The 27361-nt window shown below is 44.1% G+C and overlaps 1 long non-coding RNA gene and 1 other non-coding gene across 4 annotated transcripts in view; one reads left to right on the forward strand and one right to left on the reverse strand.

Annotated features, from left to right (window-relative positions):
• Positions 1-27361, forward strand: part of LOC112809214 (uncharacterized) — a 43063-nt gene that overhangs the window by 1715 nt on the left and 13987 nt on the right. The gene's annotated exons all lie outside the window — the stretch shown is intronic.
• LOC112809337 (U6 spliceosomal RNA) lies at positions 12094-12201 on the reverse strand. Its single transcript, XR_003204560.1, has one exon. It is a non-coding gene; the product is annotated as a U6 spliceosomal RNA (small nuclear RNA).

Here is a 27361-nt window from a genome sequence, read left to right on the forward strand (position 1 = left end):
GAAGCTCGTTAGCTACCGGGGATTGTATATACAAAAGGGGAAAAGGGTATGCTTGCTTGCAAGCAGCTGTCCAAATACTTGTGCATCAAAAGGTATAATTTGTTACGGTTGTAAAAATTAAGGTTTAAAAGATATTAAGGTTTATTGATTTCCACATAGACACAAGAAAGACCCTTAGGTCATCTTAATACTTTATGTTTCTATCATATCTGATTGTTTATTGGTTGCCTGTCTCTGCTTAATTGGTTTTCCGGTTCTTCCTGTTTTTTGTTCTTCCTTGAGGTCACTTGAGATGGTCACAGAAGGCTGTCATCAGTCATCGCCTGCAGTTTTAGTGCACACTACCTATCTTCTAACAAAATGCAACTATGAACTGTGTGCCTGCCCATCCCCAGCTTTCCTGCGTTCCATTCATTTACTCAGATGTCTCAAGGGTAGAAAGACTGCCCTTACTCAAAGCCTTCTCTGATTCCTTTAGCTGAAGGTCATCTCTTCTTCCTCCTCTGAACTCTCTTGACACTTGAATTTTTGTTTTTGGTTTTGTTAGCACCTTTTCAAAATTGTAATTAACTGTATGTAACATAGGGGCGTCTGGCTGGCTCAGTCAGTGGAGCATGCAACTCTTGATCTCAGGTTGTGAATTCCAGCCCCATGTTGGGCAAAGAGATCACTTTTAAAAAAGTATATTATGGAAAATTTACCATTTTACCCATTTTTAAGTATACAGATCAGTGGCATTGAGTACCTCCCGAACTTTTTCATCTCACTTGGCACTTGAATTTGTGCCTTTGTGATGGATCGTAGGGCTTTCTGCCATGTAATATAGCTGTTTGTGTACATGTCTTATCTCACCTATATCTTAAGTTCATTTATGGTAAGATCTATTTCTAACTCATTTTTGTAATTTCTCCAAAACTCTTGGAGTCATCTTTAATCCACCCCCCACTCTCCTATCCCACATCCAATTCATCAGCAAATCCTGTCCATCTCAATTTTCAAAAATAGATCCAGAATCCCACCAATTCTCATTGACACCATTATGACCCTGGTCTGTCTCTCTTTTGCACTTCAGCTTCCTCGCTGGTCTTCCAGCTTACATCCTTGCCCCTCTCCAGTCTGTTCACACAAGTACCCAGAGCTGTCCTAATAAGTCAGCTCATTGTCATTTATCTGTTCAAATCCCTTCAATGGCTCTCCATTCTCACTCAGGGTAAAAGCTACAGATGTGTAATGACCTACAAAGGCTGTTGTAGCCAGCTACTAGTATGATCTCTAAGGATCTTTGCCTCTTGCTCTTCATGCCCTTGGCTAGTTGTCTTCTACAGTGAACTAGAACTGACCTGTGTAAACTAATAGAATACTGTGGAAGTGATGGCATATGATTTAAAAGCCTAGGTCAGGGGCGCCTGGGTGGCTCAGTCGTTAAGCGTCTGCCTTCGGCTCAGGTCATGATCCCAGGGTCCTGGGATCGAGCCCCGCATAGGGCTCCCTGCTTGGCCGGAAGCCTGCTTCTCCCTCTCCCACTCCCCCTGCTTGTGTTCCCTCTCTCGCTGTGTCTCTCTCTGTCAAATAAATAAATAAAATCTTTAAATAAATAAATAAAGCCTAGGTCATAAAAGGCATTGTGGTCTCTGCCTCCCTCTCTCTTGGATTGGTTGCTCTGTAGGAAGCCAGCTGTTACGTCATGAGGATACTCAAACAGCATGTAGAGAGGGCCACGCGGGGAAAACCTGAGTCCTCTCCTTCTTCGCATCTCCTCCTCCCCCACCACCAGCAAACACCAACTTGTCAACCACATGAGTGAGCCACCTTGGAAGAGGATTCTTCAGGCCCAGACTTCCGATGACTGCAACCTCTTGAAACCCAAAGCTAGAACCACCCAGCCAAACCACTCTTAAATTCCTGTGTATTGCTGTTTTAATAGCTAAATTTTATTTATTTATTTTTATTTTTTTTACATAATCTCCACGCCCAACGTGGGGCTCAAACTCATGACCCCAAGATCAAGAGTCCCATGTTCCACCGACTGAGCCAGTCAGGTACCCCTTAAATAGCTAAATTTTAGGGCAATTTGTTACCCAACAGTAGTTAACTAATGCAAAGGCTCTACACAGTCAGGGGATTGTATATACAAAAGGGGAACTTGAACCTTTATGTCTTCATCTCCTATTCTTTCGCCTTGTTCCTTTAGCTTTCCTGCCTCAGGGCCTTTGGACTTGCTGTTCACTCTGCCTGGAACACTTTCCCCAGATATCTCCATGGCTTATCCTTCAAGTCTCTGCTTAATTGTAAACTTCTCAAAAAAAAAAAAATTGTCACCTTCTCAGTAAGGCCTACCATGACCACCATATCTGAAATTATAACTTCTCTCGTAGCATTCTCAATCTCCCCTGCTCCACTTTTTTCCCCCCTGGCATCTATCACTTTGGAACATACTATATGGTTATTTTTTAAAAGATTTTATTTATTTGAGAGAGAGAGTGAGAGAGAAAACTAATGGTGGGCAGGGGCAGAGGGAGAGGGAGAAGCAGACTCCCTGCTAAACGGGGAGCCCGAAGTAGGGCCCGATCCCAGGACCCTGGGATCATGACCTGAGCCGAAGGCAGACACTTAACCGACTGAGCCACCCAGGCGCCCCAATTATTTTCTTTATCGTGTTTCTTTATTGTATGTCTGCTACCAACCCCTGCTAGACTATAAGCTCCAAGAGGACAGGAATTTTTATTTTGTTCACTGACCTAGCCCAGGTACTTCTTAGAACAGTGTCTGGCACAGGGTAGGTGCTCAGAAGATATTTGTTGAATGAGTGAATAAAAATTTCATAAACACGCCAGACCCTTGGTAAATATTTGTTAGATGAATTATCAGTTGGGAGATGTGAACAGCAAAGGCAGATATAGCTGGGGTATGGTGTTTAGGTTTTATATGAAGGGACACAAGAGGTGTGATGTTAGAAAAATACAATCTATAGAGAGGTCACTCTTGTCTGTAAAAGGATGTTTTGTTGTAATTGTTTTTGGTCGAGGAGAAGGAATATTTAGAGAGGAAAAGAACAAAGGTATATTAGCTTGAACCGTATGAAATTGCTGATGTTAAACCATTGCCAAATACTCCAAACAGCAGCTTAATATGGAGAAAGGAAAATAGCATAAAGACGCAGCAGAAATGAGAAAGAGATGGAATCAAGCATGAGTAGTGGCGTTAACCTTGAATAGGAAAAAGGATACATCCTTAGAGGCTAAAAGTGATGAGATGTAGATAAGTAGTGAAGAATCTTGAGGGTAGTCACCACACCTCAGTGGCAGCTGGATTCCGTGGAAATTAACATGTGTAGTTTATCTGCTGAGAGGAACAGCCAAGGTTTAGCACTAAACACTTTTCGCAAATGCAGTTGTAATTGGAAGCCCAACTAAATCAAGAGCAGAGTGTTTTGAGTGAAGGAAGGTGGGGTGAGCCCTGACTTCCAGGCATTGCCCCCAGAGCTATGTACCTTCTGGCAGGAAGGAGTACACACCTGCATAGGATTACTCTTGACTCATCACCAGAGAACAGCCTCTGTGAAGGTCATTCATACTGAACAGTGTCTTTCAGCAGCACCTGCCCCTCAGTCTCCTGACCTGCTCAGGTGTCTTGATCACTAACCTCTCCCTCCCTCCTTGCTGCCAGAAAGACTACAACTGTAATTTCCTCTCTTTTGAGCGGTCATAAAGATGCCTGCCCTTATCTCGTGCCCACAAAACTAGCATCTTCGGCCAGCCCTCCCTCTTTTCCTTTGCTTTTATCTTCCAGGACTCAGTCATACAGAAGAGACTTTTTGCTTGTTTGAGGTAGGGACAGAAGAGCTCACTCTCAACTTAAGCTAACGGAAAATTCCGCCTGGGCTTTCTAATCTATTCCTTTGGTTGTACACAGCGTGTACAGTCTGCAAAAGTCCAACAACAACGTCAAGGTCAGGATACTGTCATGATGTATCTGGAGTAGGGTGGAGGTGAAAGCTACAGGAGTTGAGGTCCAGGAGAGGCGCTAGCATGTTGGAGGTATCATCACCCAGGATGATAATGGGATTTGTGTTTAGGGGAGGAAGACTATGAACCAAAGGCCACAGATGTCAATAGATGTGAGGAAGTGTCCTGAATGTAGATAGATAATAATTGTTAGCATTTACTGAGAGTTTACCATATGCCAGGCACTGTCTTAAGTCTCTCATAATCCTCAGTAACCCTATAAGTTTAGTGTTCTTTTTATTCTCATCTTGACTCAGAACCTAAAATGGTGCCTGGCATATGGTAGGTACTCAAGCCAGATCAGGTCACTCCTCTGCCTAAAACCCTGCGATGGCATCTCATTTGGTAGAGGCAAGCACAGAGTGCTGTGGGAATCTAGAGGAGAGCTCTAGAAGCGGGGGGAGGGAGAAGAGTGAATCAGAGCTGGCTGTACACGGACTTCAGTCTTGAAGGACAACCAAGAGTTAGCTAGCTGACGCGGTGGGAGGCATTCTAAGGGGCTCCTGGGTGGCTCAGTCGTTAAGTGTCTGCCTTCGGCTCAGGTCATGATCCCAGGGTCCTCGGATTGAGCCCCGCATCGGGCTCCCTGCTCCGCGGGAAACCTGCTTCTCCCTCTCCCACTCCTGCTTGTGTTCCCTCTCTCGCTGTTACTCTTGTCAAATAAATAAATAAAATATTAAAAAAAAAAAAGAAAGGCATTCTAAGCAGACATGTTCGCCGACGTGCTGACTCATGGAGGTAGAACAAAACAACATGCAGTTGGAGAATGGCAGTTAATAGAATGGCAGTTAATGCTTTATGGCCAGAGTGTAGCCGCTAACATTTATTGAGTGTTTTTTATGTTCACATTGTGTTCAGTGCCTTACATAGATGATCACGTTTAATCATCATGCAGCTCTAGGGAGGTGATATTATTATCCCCATTTTACAGGTAAGACAACTGGGGACAGAGAGGTTAGGTTGCCCAAGGTCTCAAAACTAGTAAGCCGGAGGTGTGGGTAGGTGGTGATGGGGAGATGGATGGAGCCTGACAAGAGACCCGAGGCTCTAGAGAGGTAGTCAGGGCCCAGATAAAATCCTTGTATATTGGTCTACTCGAGCTGCCATAATAAAATACCACAGACTGGGTGGCTTACACAACAGAAATTTATTTTCTCACAGTCCTGGAGGCTTAAAGTATGAGTTCAAGGTGTTGGCAGGTTCACATCTGAGGTCTGTCCCCTAGGCTTGCAGATGGCCGTCTGCTGTGTCTTCCCTCTAGGTATGTATGCGTCCTAATCTCTTCTCAATAAAGACATCTGTCATATTGGATTAGGGCATACCCTAATCACCTCATTTTAACTTAATTACCTCTTCCAAGGCCTTATCTCCAAATACAGTCACATTCTGAGGTACCGGGGGTTAGGACTTCAACATGAATTTTGAGGGAAATACAGACCAGTCTCTAACACCTTGCATGGCACATTAAATCATTTGGCCTCTATCATGTAAGTCAGCGGTTCCCCAACCTGGTGGTGAACCAGAATCGCCTGAACAGCTTTTTGACACTACTAATTCTTGGATACTCCCCACTCCCGTGATTCAGAGTCAGGAAAGCCAAGCTATGTTTGGGGGAAATGTAAAGCTTCCCCACAGGCTCCGGCTGATTCTGGTGCTGTGTCTGTCTGGGCTATGTTTAGGGGAAATCTCAACTCCAGGCTGATTAGAGACAGAAATGTGAAAGGCAAAACTTTGACATTTTAAAAAATTTTATTATTATTATTATTATTATTGAGAGAGAGAGAATAAGCATGAGCGGGGGGAGGGTCAGAGGGAGAGAGAGAGGGAAAGCGGACCCTGAGCTCATGACCTGAGCCAAAACCAAGTCAATGCTAAACCAACTGAGTCACACAGGTGCCCCCAAACTTTGACATTTTTAAAGAAAATACAAGAGAGGGTGCCTGGGTGACTCAGGTCAGTTAAGCATCTGCCTTCAGCTCAGGTCATGATCCCAGGGTCCTGGATCGAGCCCCACATTGTTGTCAGGCTCCCTGCCTGCTTCTCACTGTGTTCCTCTTCCCTGCTCCTGTTCTCTCTCTCAAATAAATAAATAAAATCTTTAAAAAAAAATAAGAAATAAAGAAAATACAAGAGAGTATAATTTCATCATAGGGTAGGAAATGATTTCTTAGACCACTGGTTTTCATGCTGTTTGCTCTCACATCCCTCAAAGAATTTTGAAAAATTATGGATCCACTTTTACGTGTTTAATATGACATAAAAATGTTTTCATTATAAGTTAAGATAATTACAAAGGATGTAATTTCCAATATATTATAAATGGTGGCATAAAAACCAAATCTATCACTATTTTATTTTATTTTATTTTTTTAAAGATTTATTTATTTGACAGAGAGAGACACAGCGAGAGGGGTTACACAAGCAGGGGGAGTGGGAGAGGGAGAAGCAGGCCTCCCGCTGAGCAGGGAGCCTGATGCTGGGCTCGATCCCAGGACCCCGGGATCATGACCTGAGCCGAAGGCAGACGCTTAACGACTGAGCCACCCAGGCACCCCAAAACCAAATCTATCACTATTTTAAATGAAATCTAAATACTATAATGATTTGATACGCACTGTTATCCATTTGAAAATTAAAGGGATAAGCTCTTCTTTAATAGCCAGAAAATTTATATCTATGTTTGTCTTTAATTCATTTTTCCGTTCCGCTTTCCCCATAGAATTTTATCGATGTGATACATTTTTATGCTTAAAAGTCCTTTATTGATCACCCTGTCATATTTCTTTGTAGCAAAAATGTGAATATAAAACAATTTCTTAGCAAATGTCCTATAAACATATTCTTAGCTATTAAAAAAATTTCTCTGGATTGAGTTATTTGTAACTATTATTGGTATAAAATTGCTCAAAACATAAATTTTTTATACATTTTGATAAATGAGTGGAAAACATAAAAGTCAAATTTTATTGGAAATGCACCCTTGAATGAGATGGATTTTTTTTTCCCCTCCCATGTACTTATGGATGGATGAATACAACCTGTTGCTGGAATGAGAGTTCAGTTTCAATTCTATTTTTGTTTTTATGAGGCACTGAGAAAATTGTTCAAACATGTAAGCATCTAAAAATATAAACAGTATTGTAATAACATCGTAATTTAACTATTTGAGCTCTTTCTAAGTTATTTGCCAAAAATCCCATAGTGATCTATCAGAAATGTCTTTTTATGATCTCTTGTCTGGCTACTTGATTAAATTTTCCTTCAAATTTGTTGAAAGCAAAGGATTGGAAACCACCTGACTTGTAAAAGGATTTGTTACTCATTTCACTAGAGTTATTCACTTTCTCCCCTTCTAGGAACTATACTAAAAAGGCTTTTTAGATGACTAGTAACTGTACCTCTTTACTTTTTCACTGAGTGGTAACTTATTTAACCTGATATACTCAGAAAGGGTTGGAAAAATTAAAATATTGTTAATTTGAATGAATATTTGCCAATATAGAATTTTAAAATAAATGCTTCTATTTTATCTTGAGCTTTAAATATATTTTCATCAAAAGTTTTTGAAGCTACTGATCTGAGTTTATTCAATTTATAGGAAATGCCCACTATATAATCTAACTGGCAGTCCTATTCATCATAAAAAAAGTCAAATAAGACTTATTTTGTTTTAAAAAGTCTTTTTTTCCAGTTCAAATAAAAACGTGTTAATGCATTCCTTGTAACAACTATCTCAATTCTGAATTCTAATTCTAAGATAGATGAGGCAGAGCCTTGCCATGAATTTGTTGCCTGGATGAAATAAGGCACTGCCACCCACAGCTCTCATTGCTTTGTTCTCATGGACCTGTCTCTCAGAAGCAGAAAAAGACACAAGACTTTGACTAGAGGAAGCTTCCTCAGCAGCTACTTGGGTTTTTTTTTTAAGATTTTATTTATTTATTTGAGAGAGAGAGAGACAGATAGTGACAGAGACAGCGAGAGAGAGAGAGAGAGAGAGAGAGCGCAAGCGGGGAGGAGAGGGAGAAGCAGGCTCTCACCGAGTAGGGAGCCTGACATGGGACTCGATCCCAGAACCCAGAACCCCAGATCCCAGAGATCATGACCTGAGCCAAAGGCAGACACTTAACCAACTGAGCCACCCAGGCATCCCAGCATCTACTTGTTTTAAACAAGTAAAAAAATTGATAGAATTGTATACAAATGTCCATCCTTGGCACCTAGATTCTGTAATTAGCATTTTGTTATGTTCACTTTAATACCTCTTTTTCTGTCTACCCATCCCTCTACCCATTGTTGGGGTGGAAGGCCTCCTGCTGCCCTGTGGTCCTTCGAAGTGGACTTAGAATCAAATTATCATGAGACGGATTGACGGGAGAAAACCAAATTTAATAGGCGTACGTATAGTAAATCTACAGACCTGGAGATTCCAAAGACAGTGAGGCAACATGAAGCTTATGTGAACTAAGGAGAGGTCTGAGGATACAAAGAGGAGAAGGCCATTAGCAGGAAGGTGAAGGGAGATGTTTAGAAAAACAAGGTTGTCCTATTTTGCAGGTTAAGTTCCTTACATAAAGGGGAGTCCCTGTTAATAGCTCTCTTCCTGGGGCACCTGGGTGGCTTGGTTGTTTGGGCATCTGCCTTCGGCTCAGGTCATGATCAGGGAGTCCCAAGATAGGTCCACATTGGGCTCTGTGCGCCGCAGGGAGTCTGCTTCTCCCTCTGCCCCTCCCCCAACTCGTGCTCTCTCTTTCTCTCTCTCAAATGGATAAATGAAATCTTTAAAAAAAAAATAGCTCTCTTCCTGGTACAGGCTCTGCTTTCCAATGTAAATTTAGGCCATTGTGGGGAACCCAGAGAGCCTTTCCTGCATCTCCTAGGTTTTGAATACTTTTAACTCAAAATAATCTTTATGCCAAAGTGGACCATCTTGGGGCAGCCTGCCCTGGGCCCCTATACCCTCCATTAACCCATGTTATGTTTTTATGCATTTTAAAGTAAGTTTCAGACATTAGTACACTTTATTCCTGAAAACTTCAACATACATGTTATTTGCTGTTGTGTTTTTTTGTTTGAAGTAGAGAATCTTCATTCCCACCCCAGAAGCAACCACTGTTCTGACTGTTTTCACTAGGAATTCATTTTCCCTGTTTTATAATTTCATATAAATACAGTATGTACACTTTTAGCACCAATACTTTGATTTGCCCCTTTGTTTGGCTCACCAGATGTTTTATACTTAGGGGAATGAACAATACTAAGATTCAGACTGGGGAAAAGGGATATAGGCATTTGTGAAAGGAAAGGTGGAAAAGGAGACCCAGAGTGAGGCCACCACACAGGCATTCTGAAATATTTCACTTTTAGGAAAGAATAGATATGACAATTGAGAATCTAAACTTAATTCCTTCAAAGCCATCCATACTCTTAAACACCTTAAAAGTCTTCACATAGCTTCAGGGAATATGTACCCTAGACCAAAGATGACTGTCCTAGACAAGGTGCATAAAGTACAACTGTAAAAGAAAAAAAATTAGTAAATTCGACGGTGTTAAAAATTAAAACTTCTATATAAGAATAGATACTATAAACAAAGAGAAGAGAAGAGATTTACAACATGTAAGAAATACGTAATTGGCATCCAGAATAAAAAGAGCTGCTTCTTGGGGTGCCTGGGTGGCTCAGTCAGAAGAGCATGCAACTCTTGATCTTGGGGTTGTTAGTTTGACCCCATGTTGGGTGTAGAGGTGACTTAAATAAATAAAACTTAAAGAGAGCTGCTTTTTTAAAAGGTTTATTTATTTGAGAGAAAGCGTGCTTGGGGGAGGGGCAGAAGGAGAGGGAGAGACAGAATCTCAAGGAGACTCCGCGCTGTGCACAGAGCCCGATGCAGGGCTCCATCTCTCTATCCATGAGATCACGACCTGAGCCGAAACCAAGAGTCAGATGCCTAACCAACTGAGCCACCCAGGTGTCCTGAGAGCTGCTTCATAAAGAAAAAAGATTAAAGACAAACAGCTTAACAGAAAAATGAACAAAAGATAAAAGTAGATAATATATACAGTAAAATATGGCTAATATGAAAATATGTTTGGGGTGCCTGGCTGGCTCAGTTGGAAGAACATGCGACTCTTGATCTGGGGGTGGTGAGTTCAAGACCCACGTTGGGTGTAGAGATTACTTAAATAAACTTTAAAAAGAGAGAAAATATATTCAGTTTCACTAGTAATCAGAGACATGCAGATTAAAACAATAAAAACCCAAGAGAGATGAAAACATTTGTCCACAAAAATACTTGACAAGAATGTTCATAGCAGCCTTATTCATAATAACCCCAAACTGAAAAGAGACTAGGCTTCTATCACCAGAAAAATGGATAAACAAACTGTGCCATATTCATACAATGGAATCCTACTCAGCAACAGAAAGGAACAAACTAGGGGTATCTGGGTGGCTCAGTTGGTTAAAGCATCTTCTTTTGGCTCAGGTCATGGTCCCGGGGTCCTGGGATCGAGTCCCAAGTAGGGTTCTCTGCTCAGCAGGGAGCCTGCTTCTCCCTCTCCCTCTCCCCCTGCTTGTGCTCTCTCTCTCTCTCTCAAATAAATAAAGTCCTAAAAAAGGAACAAACTAGTGATAGAGGCAAACACATGTATTAATCTCAAAAACATGCTGAGTGAAAGAAATTGTCCACAAAAAGTGCATATTGTATCTAGAAGAGACAAAACTAATCATGGAAAAACTAATCAGAGCAGTGGTTACCTGGTGGAAGTGGGAGCAGGGGTTGGCCTGGAGGGAAATTAGGGAACTTTCTAGCAGTGATGGTAATGTTCTGTATTTTTACAGAGGTCTGGGTTATATGTGTATGTGCATTTGTTAGAACTCAGCAAATACATATTCATGGTTTGGGCATTCCACTGTGTTTATATTTTACCTTAAAAATCTGTAAGCAGGGGCACCTGAGTGTCTCAGTCGGTTAGGTGTCTGCCTTTGGCTCGAGTCATGATCCCAGGGTCCTGAGATGGAGCCTGCATCAGACTCCTTGCTCAGCAAGGGAGCCTGCTTCTCCCTCTCCCTCTGCCCCTGCTCATGTGTGCTCTCTCTCTTGCTTGCTCACTCTGTCTCTCAAATAAATAAAAATTAAAAAAAAAATCTGTAAGCAAATGTTGAACTCTTGTCAATGATATGCATGCTGAAGTGTTTAGAGGTGAAGTATAAAGATGTTTTCAATTTATTTACTTTCAAATACATAACAGGATATGAAGAATTGAATTATGGATGGAGGGATGGATAGACACATGATAAAGCAAATATGACAAAATGCTCATGTAGCCACCACCTGAATTCACTGCATAATTTTTTAAACTTTTTTTTTTTTAAAGATTTTATTCACTTATTTGACAGAGAGACATAGCGAGAGAGGGAACACAAGCAGAGGGAGTGTGAGAGGGAGAAGCAGGCTTCCCGCCGAGCAGGGAGCCCAATGTGGGCTCGATCCCAGGACCCCGGGATCATGACCTGAGCCAAAGGCAGAAGCTTAACCACTGAGCCACCCAGGTGTCCCTTTTTTAAACTTTATGTTTAAATTTCTTTTTGTAATAAAATGTTAGGAAAAAAGCAGTAATGAGATACTATCTTACACCCATCAGATTGGCAGAAACGAGAACTGACAGTGTTGTGTGAAGATGTGGTAAAATGTGGTGGAAGTAAAAACTGGTACAACCACCTTGGAGAGTAATTTAGCAATATCGAATAAAGCTAAAGATGCTCATATTTTATGACTTGGAAATTCCACTTCTAGTATATAACCTAGAGTTTCATGTGCCCAATAAGATATGTGCAAAATATTCTTTGCAGCATGGTTCCTCCTAATTTTTTATTTTGAAATATTTAAGATATTAAGTTGTAAGAATCATACAACGAATACCTCTATGCTCTTTATCAATTGTCAGCATGTTGCCACATTTGCTTTATCTATGTGTAAATATACATTATTTTTTTCCTGAATCATTTGAGAGTAAATTGCACGGACTCCCTGAATACTTCAGCATGTGTTTCCTTTTTTTTTTTTTTTTTTTAAAAAAGGATCCTTAAAGATACGGCATGCGTCACAAATTTGCGGGTCATCCTTGGGCAGAGGCTGTGCTCAATGTTCTCTGTGTCATTTCAGTTTTAGGGTACGTGCAGCTGAGGTGAGCGCAGCATGTGTTCCCTAGAGCAGAAGCATTCTTCTACAGAACCACAATACAACAATCCCACTCAAGACATTTTACCATTTGTTATAACGCTATTATGACTTATAATCTGTATTCAGATTTCTCTAATTATTCTAATGGTGTCTTTTCGAGGTGTTTAAAACTCCGTCTAGAAGCCACTCAAATGTCACAGATTGTATTTAGTTGTCACTTCATTTAGTCTCCAGTAAAGTTCCACAGCCTTGTGTGTGTGTGTGTGTGCCTTTCAGGACATGGACTTTTGAAGAGCCTAGGCAAATTGCTTTGCGGGATGTTCTTATGTTTGGATTTGCAACCTTTTAAAAAAGGGGAGCCAATTAGTTTCTCAGCCCCTCACTTAGTGTCAGAAACAGCAACAGCTTCCACTGGGTAGAAGGATGCTGACCTCGTCAATGGAACCAGCTGTAGCCTCAACCCATCATGCTTTGGATGTAATCACCCCTTGGTTGTGTGGAATGGCTCAAGGCTTGTCAAGCTTACACATGAGACAAGGCAAGGCTAAGGCTTGACTGATTTGGCTGGTAAAGAGACAGCAGGTCACTTCTAGACTTAGACATTTTCTTTTTTTTTTTAAGATTTTATTTATTTATTTGACAGAGAGAGACACAGCGAGAGAGGGAACACAAGCAGTGGGAGTGGGAGAGGGAGAAGCAGGCTTCCCGCGGAGCAGGGAGCCTGATGCAGGGTTCGATCCCAGGACCCTGGGATCATGACCTGAGCTGAAGGCAGACTCTTAATGTCTCAGCCACCCAGGCGCCCCTCTGCAGCTCTATTCCGAAGGCATAGCACAGAAAGCTTCATATCCTATCAAAACCAGAGAGGTGATAAGAAACTGTCTCATGACAGGCTCCCAGAAAAGATAGGGAGGTGAGTGGGAGACGACCTCCTTACAGACCTCCCATGCTCTTGCGTTTCAGGAGGCTCACAAGGCATTCTGCCACAACTCAGATAGTTCAAGCCTTTGCCTGTGTGGATATGTGCAGTGTCACCACGGGAGAGCCATTTCCATAATAAGGCTATTTCTCTATTGACAATGGCTAGAAATAGTAGCAGCGGTGAATGCAAGGACTCAAGCCTCTCTTGTGTGATCTGGCATTGACCTGGATCGATCATGATTTGGAGGAATTCCAAGTTCAGATTTTTTAGGTAACTGGATTTATTAGGTTAGTTCCTAGAATCTTTATGTTGTCCTAGAAATAGATTCACTTCCCTTTGTCACATTGCCAAGGGAGAGAAAGGATTAGTGGTAGTTCACAAGTTTGGCTACTATGTTAATTGCAGTACGCTTTACTTTTTATTATTTTGTCCTTTCTAGAGCGTAGGCTCCATTTTCTCAATTAGTTCTTTGGGTTTTCTTTAGAAATTCCTAAGCAAAGCTCTCTGTGTTAAGGAAAGAGCTCTCCACTGGTGGTTGGGTCTAAATAATGGTTGCAGCAAGGTTTCTGTCCAGAGAGAGCACACTAAGTCAACACTTCTACTTCAGGATGGTGTCTGAACAAGGCCCATTCCTGTTTGGGTATGCCACATGTTACAAGGCATTAGGAAAAATTAAGACTAACATTCAAAAAGTCAATAACCCACAGGAAGCCTGTGGACTATTTTCAACATAACGTATTGGAAGCCTGAGAAAACGTATGCCAATGATCAAAAATACTAGGCACTTGGGACATAAAATATGCAGCTGGGTTAGCTGGCAAAGTCAAAGAGGCTATTGTAAGGGGGGGAAGGCATCTTTCAAAAAATGGAAATATAGCTTCTAATGAGAAAAGGGAAGTCTGGAAAAATATGGCAGCTCAGATACAAAGTAGAAATTACATGGGCTAAAAAAGAATGAGGAGTTCTTTGCCAGGGACTCTAAAGCTCCTCTCTGAAATATATCCGGGAGAAAGCCAGCTAGAGAATCAGTAAGATTACAAGGATTAAGAAGGGATATGACGTGTGGCAGGAGCCTGGGAGGTGGGGGTTTCAGGTTGCTGGTGGCTTAAATGAGAGGGCTCTAGCAAAGCTTTGGGTGAGGCCATGGAGAGGTGAATGAGGATGAGAAGTTTTATCTTTCTGTCTCAGTATCTTCTTTCCTCCTCCTACTTCATTTTCTCCCTGGATCTGCTTTGCTTTGCTCCTCTTTGCCTTGAATGTCCCTTTTCTGCTTCTCCCTGACCAGGTCTTGGTCATTTCCAAATTGTGATGCCTAACCGAAATGGTAGAATGCTTTGGATTGGGCTCACTCTGTAGGCGCACACGTTCTCATCTAAGATCGGTACTAAGAGATGTCTACACCTAAGTAGCTCTGATCAGAAATAGGGGAGGGGCGAAGAGTCGCCTCAAGGTCCTTTGCTTCTTCTGCTGGTGTTTGGAGAGGGTAGACAACCTGATCACCCTTGACCTAGTAGGGTTTAGCTAGGGGATCCTGACACCTGGTGGTTACACTTGGGAGGTGCAGAGTTCTTAATAGCCCCACTCCTTTACCATTTACTTATCATTTAATGAGCTATTAGCATGATATGAATCATCTCATTTAAAACACAGTAACCCTCTGAAGTATCATTATTTTAACTTGACATATGAATTATTTATGTTAAATAGTTGTGAACTGATTTAAGCAATGGGGTAAGGGATTTTTTTTTTCTTTACTCAGCTCTTGGGGCAGTGCCTGCCACATAGTAGGTTCTCAGGAAATATTTGTTGAAATAACATTTTGTGTGGTACCAGGGGGCTCAAGTGGTTAAGTGGCTGCCTTTGGCTCAGGTCACGATCCCAGGGTCCTGGGATGGATCCCCGTGCTGGGCTCCCAGCTTAGCCAGGAGCCTGCTTCTCCTTCTCCCTCAGCGCCCCACCCCCCCAGCTCATGCGCACTCTCTCTCAAATAAATAAAATGTTAAAAAAAATATTTTGTACTTATCAACATCATGAAACATTAATTCAGAAGGCAATATCTTTGAATAGAATTGATGTGGGGGTGTCTGGGTGGCTTAGTCGGTTAAGCATCTGACTCTTGATTTCAGCTCAGGTCTTGATCTCAGGGTCATGAGTTCAAGCTCCACAGTGGGCTCTGTGCTGGGCATGGAGCCTACTTAAAAAAAAAATTAATGTGAATGCAGTACTGCCAGCCAGATAGGCCTAGACTCAGTCTGCTGCAACTCTTGCTTAAATGCTCTTTCCCAGAAATCTCCCTGTCTCGGATACTTGGAGACCAAGTCTGCTGCTGAGAAAAATTCAAATCTATTGAAATTCTACTCACCTACAATCATCCTAGACTCTATCCTGGACACCATAAGGCTGAGATCCTGTTCAAATGCGGCCATTTCATTATTGAGCAACTACCAGAAAAACTACAAGTTTCATTCAGCTGAGGCTGCTCAAATGCTGCCTTCCTAGACTCCCCTACCTGCACATTAGGGGCCCAAGATGGATGTTTGTTGGTAGGAACACTGAAGATATCTAGGATGATGGCCAATTTGTTAGAGAGGAAGACTGTGAATCAAGTGGCAACATTCAGTGAATGACAGGGGGAGAGAGAGAAAGAGAGAGACACTGACCAGTAGGTTGTTAGATGACTGCAGTGAAGAAGAGAAAATGAATGGATGGTATGAACCTCAAGGAAGCAATGTTGGAAGAGTTATGGCTTAGAGGTAGTGGTGAAGTAGTAGGACAATGCCAACCCTATCTCTAGGTCCTGGGATATGTGGAGATGCAGGGAAGTGGTGTCTTGAGGGGAGAACCATGTTTCATTTAAGGCCAGAAAATGGGAGAGTTTCCATGGAAGAAGGTTTGTCTGTCTTTGAATGAGAATTCTCTAGGGCCAAGTGGAAAGGTCTGAGAGGGAGAGGTACAGTGGGAATTTGGGTGGGTGAGAAAACACAGAGAAGTGTGGAGACGAAGAGAGAGGATAGATGATCAGAGGGGCTTCATCTTGGATAGTGGCCAAATATAGTAGAACGTAAAGAAGAGGGGTATTAGCTTTCCTCAAAGCTAAGGCAGGCTGAGGTCCTTGGTTTTGGTGGGAGACTGGGACATTTGGAGTCATTATTTTGAAACTCATCAGGGAGTTGCAGGGATAAAATCAAAGCCATCTGAATGATTAACCCTGGCAGGTAGAAAAGACAGGGAGCAGAAGATGAGTAGTGCTCTGAAAAGGCTGAAGAGTGAAAGCCTCTACACATTGGCTGACCGCATGTAAAAAAGAACGTTTTTAGAAGTCAGTAAGCTGGGGCACCTGGGTGGCTCAGTTGGTTAAGCGACTGCCTTCGGCTCAGGTCATGATCCTGGAGTCCCGGGATCGAGTCCCACATCGGGCTCCCTGCTCAGCAGGGAGTCTGCTTCTCCCTCTGACCCTCTTCCCTCTCGTGCTCTCTATCTCTCATTCTCTCTCTCTCAAATAAATAAATAAAATCTTTTAAAAAAAAAAAGAAGTCAGTAAGCTGCCCCACCAGAAATGCTATACTCTTAGGGCCCCAAACTTTAGTAGGCTCCTTGTTTTCTGATTTTAACATCTCTTTGGATGACACCTTTCTGAAATTTCTTGGCAGACTCTTGGTGCTTCCTTTTTTATATTAAGATTATTTTTTGAGAGAGAGTGGTAGGAGGGGCGGAGGGAGAGTGAGAGGGAGAGCAGCAGACTCCCCACTAAGTGTGGGGCTTGATCTCACAACCCCGAGATCATGACCTGAGCTGAAATCAACAGTCAGACATTTAACCAACTGAGCCACCCAGGCACCCCTCTTGGTACTTCCTTTTAGACAGTTCTTGTTGATCCTTATGGAATTCATTAAGGTCTGAGTTCCTTGAGACCATGGATCAACCATGTCTTCTCTCGGATGCCCCTCTATTTCTGTCTCTGCCCATTTGACATGTTTTGATAATGGAAATAAAGGAAGTGAAGCACTTGAAGATCCAGAGAGATTTTGAGGTGGAGAAGAAGGAAATTGAAGAAGCGTATGTTGATGTCCTCATTATTTCCTGTACAATGGAAAGCACAGTCATTGACTGAAGGTGAGGGGAGTAATTCTTATCTCATATGGTTGTGAGCATTAAATGAGATAGTGGATGTGAAGCATTTAGCACACATGTGACTCAATAAATTGGAGGGTTTTTTTTTTTTTTTGAAATTTACTTATTTATTTTTCAGTAACCTCTGTGCCCCAGGCGGGGCTCAAACTCAAAACCCCAAGATCAAGAGTTGATGTTCTTCTGACTGAGCCAGCCAGGTGCCCCTAAATTGGAGTTTTAAAGAGCTCCCTGTGAAGAAGTCAAATTCCTGGTTGGGCATAGAAGTGGTCAAGGCAACTGACAGGGGTTGGGCAAAGTTTTAACTGGGGAGATGGTGTGGAGTTGGGTAGGTGGTGTGCAGCTAGGCAGCACTTAGCAATGGATGAGGGCACAGACAGGAGCTGGGATCTAAGCAAGGACAGACTAGCAAGCTACTGAAGGTGAAAGAATAGGGGTGCCTGGGTGGCTCAGTCGTTAAGCGTCTACCTTCGGCTCAGGTCATGATCCTGGGGTCCTGGGATCAAGTCCCGCATTGGGCTCCCTGCTCGCAGGAAGGAAGCCTGCTTCTCCCTCTCCCACTCCCCCCTGCTTGTGTTCCCTCTCTCGCTGTGTCTCTTTCTGTCAAATAAATAAATAAAATCTTAAAAAAAAAAGGTAAAAGAATAAACAGCTTCCATCACATGGTATAACCTTAAGCAGTAAGTTTTAAGTGAGGCATGGATCCTGGAAAACTGCTTGCTAGGGGGTTGCCTTAGACCCAGAGGATATACCTTTCCTGAGTTGAACTTTAAGGGCCATTCATTCTGACCCATAATGGAAGCCAGAGAACCCGACTTTGTATTTTTATCTCTGCAACCACCAGCCAGTATGATTTAGAGTTTAATAATACTTAGTAGGTAGGAAGAGGGAACAGAGAAATTGGGATGGGGAAGGGGACTGGCAAAAGGAGAAATGAATGGGGGGAGCTTAGGATAGTAAAAGCCATATTGTTGGAGTGTTTGATAAAGGGATGAAGCAAAAAGAGGGAGGGTGTTGTGTAGGATAGCAGACAACTCTAAAAAAGAAAGGGAGGCAATGGAATTATAGTGTGGCATATTTGCTTTCCCTCCATCAAATATAGTACTTGGAACCCAAATATGTGAGTGCTAGAAACTTAATTCTAAGTAATAACATAATAAACCTCTAAAATATGAAGTGAACTTATTTATTAAAAAAATGGATTAAAACTATACTAACAAAATTAATAAGATGAAAAAACTGAGTAAGTGGAATTGACACAAAACATTTCCCTGGTTATGTTTTCAGTTCTTTGTCTCTCAGAATAAAAGATGTTGCTGTGCTTTATTTTATTTTATTTTTTTAAAGATTTTATTTTTAAGTCATCTCTACACCCAACACACTCACAACCCTGAGGTCAAGAGTTGCATGTTCTGCTGACTGAGCCAGCCAGGCGCCCCTGTTGCTGTGCTTTAAATGAGTGGGAAATTTTAAAATTCAGTTGTTATGCTGTAAAAAAGAAATCTTGGTCCTATTTTCAATAGGTACTAACATATACTGGTAGTATTTTAACAGTCACAGTTGCTTGACAAATATGGATGTTTGATAAAATGCAGTTGGCTAAATTATACTCACTTGTCCAAGGAGGAATATTCCTTTTTTTTTTTTTTTGTGGAACAAGAACCAAGTTTATTTGTTCATTTCTTGCATTTGAAGTATTCCTCAGGGCGCCTGGGTGGCTCAGGTGGTTAAGCATCTGCCTTCGGCTCAGGTCGTGATCCCAGGGTCCTGGGATTGAGTCCCGCATCGGGCTCCCTGCTCCTTCTCCCTCTGCCTCTCTCTATCTCTCTCTCTCATGAATAAATAAATAAAATCTTTAAGAAAAAAAAAGGTATTCCTCGATGGCATCCTTCGCCTGAGACTCTTTGCCATAGTCCTTAACCTCCACACAACTGCAACCAACCACTTTACGGGGTTTTCCCTCTCTGTCAGTTTTACAGAGGCCTACCCATTCCCCTAGTTTCTTTTGTCATCAACCTTAATTAGGTTGATTTGGTGTTCAGCACAAAGGGCCTCCACCAACTTGACATACATAGGCTCATCACAGTTGGATGCACGCACACAAAGATGGGCCTGGTGCTTGTCTAAGGCTTTGGCAGCTTCGCGAATTCCACATGCTAGGCCATCACATCGTGGATGAGGGCGGTCTTCAGCACCTCTTGTAAAGCAGTATTAACGTCCATTACACCTCCGGCAGCAATGCCTTCCTCGGCCATGGTGGTGGATTAAGAGTGTAGCTGAGTCTTGACTGCATGCGACCTTCCGCCTCCTTGCGACTTGGTGGCGGCAGGGAAAGAGAGTCTTTTTTTTTTTTTTAAGATTTTTATTAGAGAGAGAAGGTGTACACACACGAGTCTGGAGAGGGGCAAAGGGAGAGGGAGAGACAGAATCTTCCATGTAGACTTCCTGCTGAGTGCGGAGCCTGACCAGACCCAAGATCATGACCTTAACAGAAACCAAGAGTCAGATGCTTAACCAACTGAACCACCCAGGCGCCCCCAAAGAGGAACGTTCTAGGGAAATAGAAAGAAATCCTCAGCATTTAAGCAGGGTCTGTACAAAAAGAAAGGAAGTAGAAGCAAGGTATATTAGTTTCCTATGGCTGCTGTAACAAATTACCCCAAACTGGGTCACTTAAAACAACAGAAGTTTATTCTCTTACAGTTCTGGAGGCTGGAAGTCTGAAATCAAGGAGTCAGCAGGGCCTTGCTCCCTCCAAAGGCTCTAGGGAAGATTCCCTCCTTGCCTCTTCTTAGCTTGCGTGGGTTCCCAGCAACCCTTGGCATTCCTTGGCTTGTAGATACATCCTTCCAATCTCTGTGTTCACATGGCATTCTCCTTTCTGTGTGTCTCTATGTGTCTGTGCCCCAAATTTCCTCTTCTTATAAAGACACCAGTCATAATTGGATTTAGTGCCTGCCCTAATCCAGTATGACTTCATCTAAACTTGATGACAGGGGCGCCTGGGTGGCACAGTCAGTTAAGTGTCTGCCTTTGGCTCAGGTCGTGATCTCAGAGTCCTGGGATCGAGTCCTGCATCGGTCTCCCTGCTCAGTGGAGAGTCTTCTCCCTCTCCCTCTGCCCTTCAACCCCGCTCGTGGTCTCTCTCACTCTACTCTCTCTCTCAAATAAAAAAAATAAACTTGATGACATCTGTAAAGACCCTATTTCCAAATAAGGTCACATTCACAGGTTTTGAATGGGCATGAATTTGGGGGGACACTATTCAACCTAGTAGAAAGGGGAAATGTACTCTGTCGAGAACTGGTATTACCAGGACAGCAAATGTACTCCGGGTTTATGAAGCTACCACTGGGGATGGCAGAGGGGTGACTGGTAGAGAAGCTAAAGAGGAAAGGCAGAATTAAGAATTAATGATAACGGTGAAAGGAAAGGTCTTCACTACTTTCTTGTTATCCAGATTTCTTAGTATCTGGGTAGAATGGATTTCTGGGGGGACTCCCTGGCCTGCAAGTTGAAGCTACTGATGTGACCTATGTGGTCAGAGTACAGTATTATGTATAGACAGCAGAGTTGCTTCAGAATGAGCCTTTTCTATGGAGGAGAGGGTTATGCTATTCCAGCAGAAATTCAGGGTACGGAAACGGGCAGCTCAGTCGTACTGCTGATGGGATGTGTAGCACCCACCCGGACAGGGACCCATATCTTACCACCATTTGGCATATTAGAATATGGCCCCTTGGGCACCTGGGTGGCTCAGTTGGTTAAGTGTCTGCCTTTGGCTCAGGTTGTGATCCCGGGGTCCTGGGATCGAGTCCCACATCGGGCTCCCTGCTCAGCAGAGAGTCTGCTTCTCCCTCTCCCTCTGCCCCTCCCCGCTGCTCGTGCTCTCTCTCTCATGCTTTCTCTCAAATAAATAAAATCTTAAAAAAAAAAAAAAGAATATGGCCCCTTCCCGGAGCTGGGTCCATAGCTACACCACTGCTTAGAGTTTTCAATTAGCAACAATCGCGCTTCACACCACAGCTTAAAAAACAGTGTCTACCCTTACCCAAACTCAAACCAAGGCTGACACATATAACACCATTTAGGGATGGGGCAGCTGGGTGATAGACATTGGGGAGAGTATGTGCTATGGTGAGCGCTGTGACTTGTGCAAGACTGTTGAATCACAGATCTGTACCTCTGAAACAAATAATACATATATGTTAAAAAAAAAAGAAGAAGAAGAAGATAGCAGGAGGGGAAGAATGAAGGGGAGGAAATTGGAGGGGGAGATGAACCATGAGAGATGATGGACTCTGAAAAACAAACAGGGTTCTAGAGAGGAGGGGGGTGGGAGGATGGGTTAGCCTGGTGATGGGTATTAAAGAGGGCATGTTCTGCATGGAGCACTGGGTGTTCTACGCAAATAATGAATCATGGAACACTACATCAAAAACTAATGATGTAATGTATGGTGATTAACATAACATAATAATAAAAAAAATTGTAATTCTAAAAAAAACACAAACATTTAAACTTTTTAGTTTAAACTTTTTAGTTTAAACTTTAGTTTTGCCCCTATGTCTTACCACTAGTCAATATATTGCCAGACAGCCTATGTTGTAAGTATCCCTAGCACTACTCATCAAGCCTAAGTGAAAGCTCATGCACTGGCCACTGTATGTGCACATCTGACCTCTAACCACATAGGGACAGCCATATCTCCTGAGATCCTAAGGCCATTCCAATCTTCAACCTACCTTGGCAGAGTCCTGCTCAGATCACTGTTCGTTGCTCATACCCACACAGTCCTCAGCAAGTTAGGAGATAGCTCTTATCTGAGAACTGGGTTGCCACCCACACATCTTTAAAGTTTTCCACAAAACAGCCCTGTATGTACCAGGCCAGAACCCATACTCATACCAGTGTGTAGCACACCAGTGGACAGATTCAAACCCAAACAAGAACAAGAGTCACACAGCTCGTTAGCAAGTCCATACACATGCTTGCTTTAGCACATCATGGGAAGGTTAGCACAAAGACCAACACTTATCTATACTTCCCCCAGATCTCAGTATTCTACAGAATGTACAAAGCAAAGACCAAGGAATACACTTATCCCATCATTCATTAAGCCATCAGGAGCTCCACACCCAGAACAATAATCCAGAGTCATTCCATCACTCATCACACTAGGAAGCTTTCCCCAACAAGACTAAGGTCTATATTGCAGATTACTTCTTAGCAAACCAAGAGAAAAAGTCTTGTACAGAAAAGGGATAACATATACCACCCTTGAACACCATACCAGAAAGTCCTGTTGACCAAGACTGATAACTAAACTCACACTTAGCTCATCAGGAAACAACCCTCACTTGGATGAGATCCTATGCCTATACCATTGTAAATATCAAAAGCATGATCTGAACTAGACCATCAAACTCCCATACCATCACTTAGCATAGTGAGAGGATTCATATGGGGGGGCTACATATCTGTTCACCAAAGAAGGAATGAGCCCCTGTGAAGAACTGAGCCATTACATGACTCTACCCTACCACACCACCATAGACCGCATATAGTCATACCAAACCACATGGCCCACTATGAGACAGCGCCAACCCAGAACAGAGCCTTCGCCCATGCCACTCCTCCACATGCCAGAAGACTAGAAGACATTCTCTTCCCAGACCATGCTTTGTGGTTACACCAGGACTGGGCACACCAGGACAAAGCCCCCACAAAGATAAACACTTAAAGCTAGATCATTACTCAGCCCATCTGGAGAACCCCACTCCTCAGCTACCACCGGGTCTAGGGCACATACCTTTCATCCCCTCTTGGCACCATCGCTGCCTAATCCTTCCCAGACAAAGGTCAACATCCACTCCACCACTGTGAACCCTAAGAGGCAGCATCTGCCCAGGGAAAGGCCATTTCTTTCTCCCTATATCAGTGCTTCACACACGAGGAGATAGCCCAGACCAAACTGGGGGCTATACCACCGATTGGTGAACCAACAGACAGCCTCAGCCAAAAACAGCTCATGAACACCTCTCTGCTCAGCAAGTCACTGGACAGTTGGGGTGACCAGACCACTGATCTGCACACTGAGCCGTAGTCCCCAGCCTAGGTTAGGAGTTGGATAGGCAACCACTTGGTACAGACAATGCAACCTCAGAGGGTATAGGACCAAGTCACACACCCCCATTTGGCATACCAGGAACCATCAGAACATGAGTCATATCTGAGCCATTGCTCAGGATACTACAAGAAGGGCCTCCCCAGTCAGACCTGGACGTAGATCCTTGCCCAGTGCTCAGCCAACCATGACACAGCCCCAAGCCACATCCCATTCCCCCACTTGCTCAGCAGAACAGACCGTGATGCTGGTTCCAGCACCAGCTGAAGCAACTGCCTTCAGGACAGGATCCTCCCTGTCCCTGTATCCAGCAAGACACAGGACAATCTTTGCTGAGGATCTGTATACTTGCCGCCCCTGAGAAGAGGGACTTGGTGTCCTTATTTGACTCGGTGTCCTTAGTTGCTTAGAATAATGAATGAGAGACTTGGTTCAACCTGAGACCTCACCCTTACCCCCTTGCAGCATGCCTGGACCCAGCCCCCATCCAGAACCCTCTCTTCTATCTCTTCATTCTTCATTCACTTTCACTCCTTTTCTACTAGGTCCTTCCCCGAAGTCCCCCTTATAACTTACTGCATCTCTCTCTTCCATCCTAAACACCAAAGCCAGCCCTTTCTACTTCTCTCTTTTTTTAAGATTGATTGACTGATTTATCAGAGAGAGAGAGCCAATGTGCACAAGCAGGGGGAGCGGCAGGCAGAGGGAGAAGCAGGCTCCCCGCTGAGCAAGGAGCCCGATGCAGGACTCAATCCCAGGACCCTGGGATCGTGACCTGAGCTGAAGGCAGATGCCCAACCGACTGAGCCACCCAGGCGCCTATCTACTTCTCTTTCTATTCATGTCAGAGCTGAGCTATTCTTTGTTTGTTTGTTTGTCTTTTATTTATTTATTTTTTTAAAGTTTTGTGTTTTTTTTAAGATTTTATTTATTTATTTGAGAGAGAGAATGAGAGAGAGAGAGCACGAGAGGGAAGAGGGTCAGAGGGAGAAGCAGACTCCCCGCCGAGCAGGGAGCCCGATGCGGGACTCGACCCCGGGACTCTGGGATCATGACCTGAGCTGAAGGCAGTCGCTTAACCGACTGAGCCACCCAGGCGCCCTGTTTGTTTGTCTTTTAAAGATTTATTTATATGTTAGAGAGAGAGAGCAGGAACACGAGCAGGAGGGACAGAGGGAGAGGGAGAGAGAATCTCAAGCAGACTTTGTGCTTAGCTCAGAGCCCCACACAGAGCTTGATGTCACAACCCTGAGATCAAGACCTGAGCTGAAACCAAGATTTGGACACTTAACCAACTGCGTCACCCAGGCGCCCCAGAGCTGAGCTTTTAGAAGAGCATTCTGTAGCCCTGTGTTTACCTCCTCCACCCCTGTAAGCTGGCCTCTGCCGTCATGCCTCAGTTACCACCCCCAAAGGTTGCTTGTCCAGCCCTCACCTCCTGGACCTGGTTGGGAGATCAGACACTGGGTTCCAGATTCCTCAGTGAAAATCTCTCCTCCTTCAGGTTCCTGGATTCTATTCCTGCATCTCCCTACCTTTCCACACACCCCTCATGCCATCCCATGTCCCCATGGATGCTGTTCTCTAGGCCCCCGAAGATCTCTCCCAGTGCCCCCTTCTTTGCACAACTTTCAGGTGACCCGTGAGGCTCCTCTCAGGTGTCCCCTCCCCAGGAAACCTTGGCTGATCCCACCCACAGTCCCTGGACTTACCTCTCTAGCATAGTGCAACCTTGCATTCTGGGGAGTGCATCCCTCCCCTGCTAGAGCTTAGGTCCTCACAGGCAGGAACCCCCTGTCGCTCACCTCTGGGTCCCCTGATTAGGGTGAAGAACCTGATTCTGAACCAGCTCTTGCTAAGACTGTGTGCCCCTGGAGCTGGAGAGCTGTGTGTTTGGAAGCAAAGGGGCAGCTAGGACCTGTGCATGGGATCCTGAGCTCCCAGAACAGGCAGGAGGCCTGCATATTGCTGGGTTGTGGGCAGGGGGTGGGGGGAAGCTGTTGCAGAAGGTGGAGGGGCTGTCAAATCAGGCCTGCTCCCAGCAAGTGGCAGCAAGGGCCACCTCTAATAAGCCCCATAAGGGCTCAGTAAATGTGTGTTGAATCAGCTGAGAGGCGTCTGTGCAGACTTAGCCATCATGAGAGGCATGAAGAGCCCTTGAATTCTCACTGTTAGTAAAGATAATTTGGCAGGCAGAAGAGAGGGAGGTTGCAGGAGCAGCTTGTAGAGCGAAGCACCCAGCTGCAACAGAACAAGAAGTAGTGGCCTGACAGTTTCAGGTCAAGTGCAGGGCTCTGATGGCTTCTGGGAAGTGAGGGGAGCCAGGCCCTTTCCTGTCTGCAGAACCAGAGCACTCTCCATAGTAATGGGTGGTACACACCCACATTATGATGGTGAGGCCATCATAGAGGCCAGGGGTGGCGTTAGGGTGACCAGCTGTCCCAACTTCCCTGGGACTGGGGGATTTCCAAAGAAACGACACTTTCAGTGTGCAAACCAGGACAGAGCCCCGGGCAAACTGGGACAGTTGGTCACCCTTGGTGGCATTGGAGGGAGGCTCAGTCTCAAGCAGGGCTCCCTTCCCCTCTGCTATTTAGAGCACAGGAAATCAAGGGGGCATCAGTCTGAGTTGCAGCCCCATCAGGATGTGCCAATGGGGCTATGGGTTTATATCAAGTTTGTGGGTGGAGGGCTGCCTGGAGGTGGCATGGGTTGGACCCTCTTCTCTCTTCTGGAGGACTTAGCCTAAAGGAGTTGGGTCCCAGCTCTGGTTTGGGGGTCACTGTGTTTGGCAGGGGTGCTGTGAGGGTTAATGGATGTATTAACCTTCTATAAGGGCCAAGCCTTATGTGCAAGCTGCAAGGGAGATATGCAATAAGCCTGGAATTATCCTGAGCTGTTTTGCCACAGCATAAAACATAATGATTGCTAGCGTGGCTCTGCGACCACGGGCCCCAGGGATTTCAGGGCAGTTTTTACTTCAGTGTCAGCATTGTTTTGTTTATTTATTTTTCATTGAGAATAAATTCACATCACATATAATTTGCCATTTTATTTTAGTTTTTTAAGATTATTTGGGAGTGAGAGCACAAGTGGTGGGGGGGCAGAAGGAGAGGGAGGGGGAGAAGCAGGCTCCCCACCAAGTGTGGAGCCCCATGCGGGGGCTCGATCCCAGGACCCCAAGATCATGATCTGAGCCGAAGGCAGACGCTTCACTGACTGAGCCACCCAGTCGCCCCTAGAGCATTTACGTTTGAATAATAGTGAGATGCATGATTTGCACGTGGTCTTGATGCCACGCACTTTACTCCCGCCCAGGGCTCTGGGGTCTGGGGTCGAAATTCTGCGGTTTCTGATCTGAGAGAGAAAGTGCATCCCACCATGGCCCTTACAGAGGAGGACGACTGGAGCTTGCACCTGGCCTCTCCAGACAGCTTTCTGTGAGCCAGGCTTTGCCTGTGATGCTCGTCCTTACTTTCATGCTGTATTGTATTCTTCTCCTGTAATAAACTCTACATTTATAAGCATTGTCATGTTGGGTCTCTGGATCTTCGGTAGCAAGCCAACCCTGTTTTCACTACTGGGAGCTTGAAGTAGGGGAGTTGTGCCTGCTTCTTGTCTGGAGATTTGGGGGAGCAGGGAGACTGTAGAACTAAGCCACGCCAGCGTGGTATGAAAGAGCTGTAATGTGCCATCTAGACATGAGGCATCTAGACATATAGACCATGAGAGAGGTGCAAGGTCTGTCTGATTCCAAAGCCCATGCTTTTGATGACTTCTCTGTACTGCCCTTTCTCTCTTCATTAGGGATTCCTGTCACAAAGGAAGGCTTCCCATTTTAAGCCTTGTCTCTCTTCTTGGAATTGGGTCTTGGCGTGTTTTTCCTTCCTTCCTCTCTCCTTGCCTCCCTCTCTTGATTCCCTGTCTACTCTTAGTCCTTCTCCCTTCCTTTCTTCCTTTCCTCCCCGTTTTGCTTCTTTCTTTCCTTCCTTTCA

The sequence above is a fragment of the Callorhinus ursinus genome, unplaced genomic scaffold (genome assembly GCF_003265705.2).
Source record: "Callorhinus ursinus isolate GAN/ISIS: 27379988/994484 unplaced genomic scaffold, GSC_fseal_2.0 scaffold33, whole genome shotgun sequence".
Taxonomy (NCBI): Eukaryota; Metazoa; Chordata; class Mammalia; order Carnivora; family Otariidae; genus Callorhinus; species Callorhinus ursinus.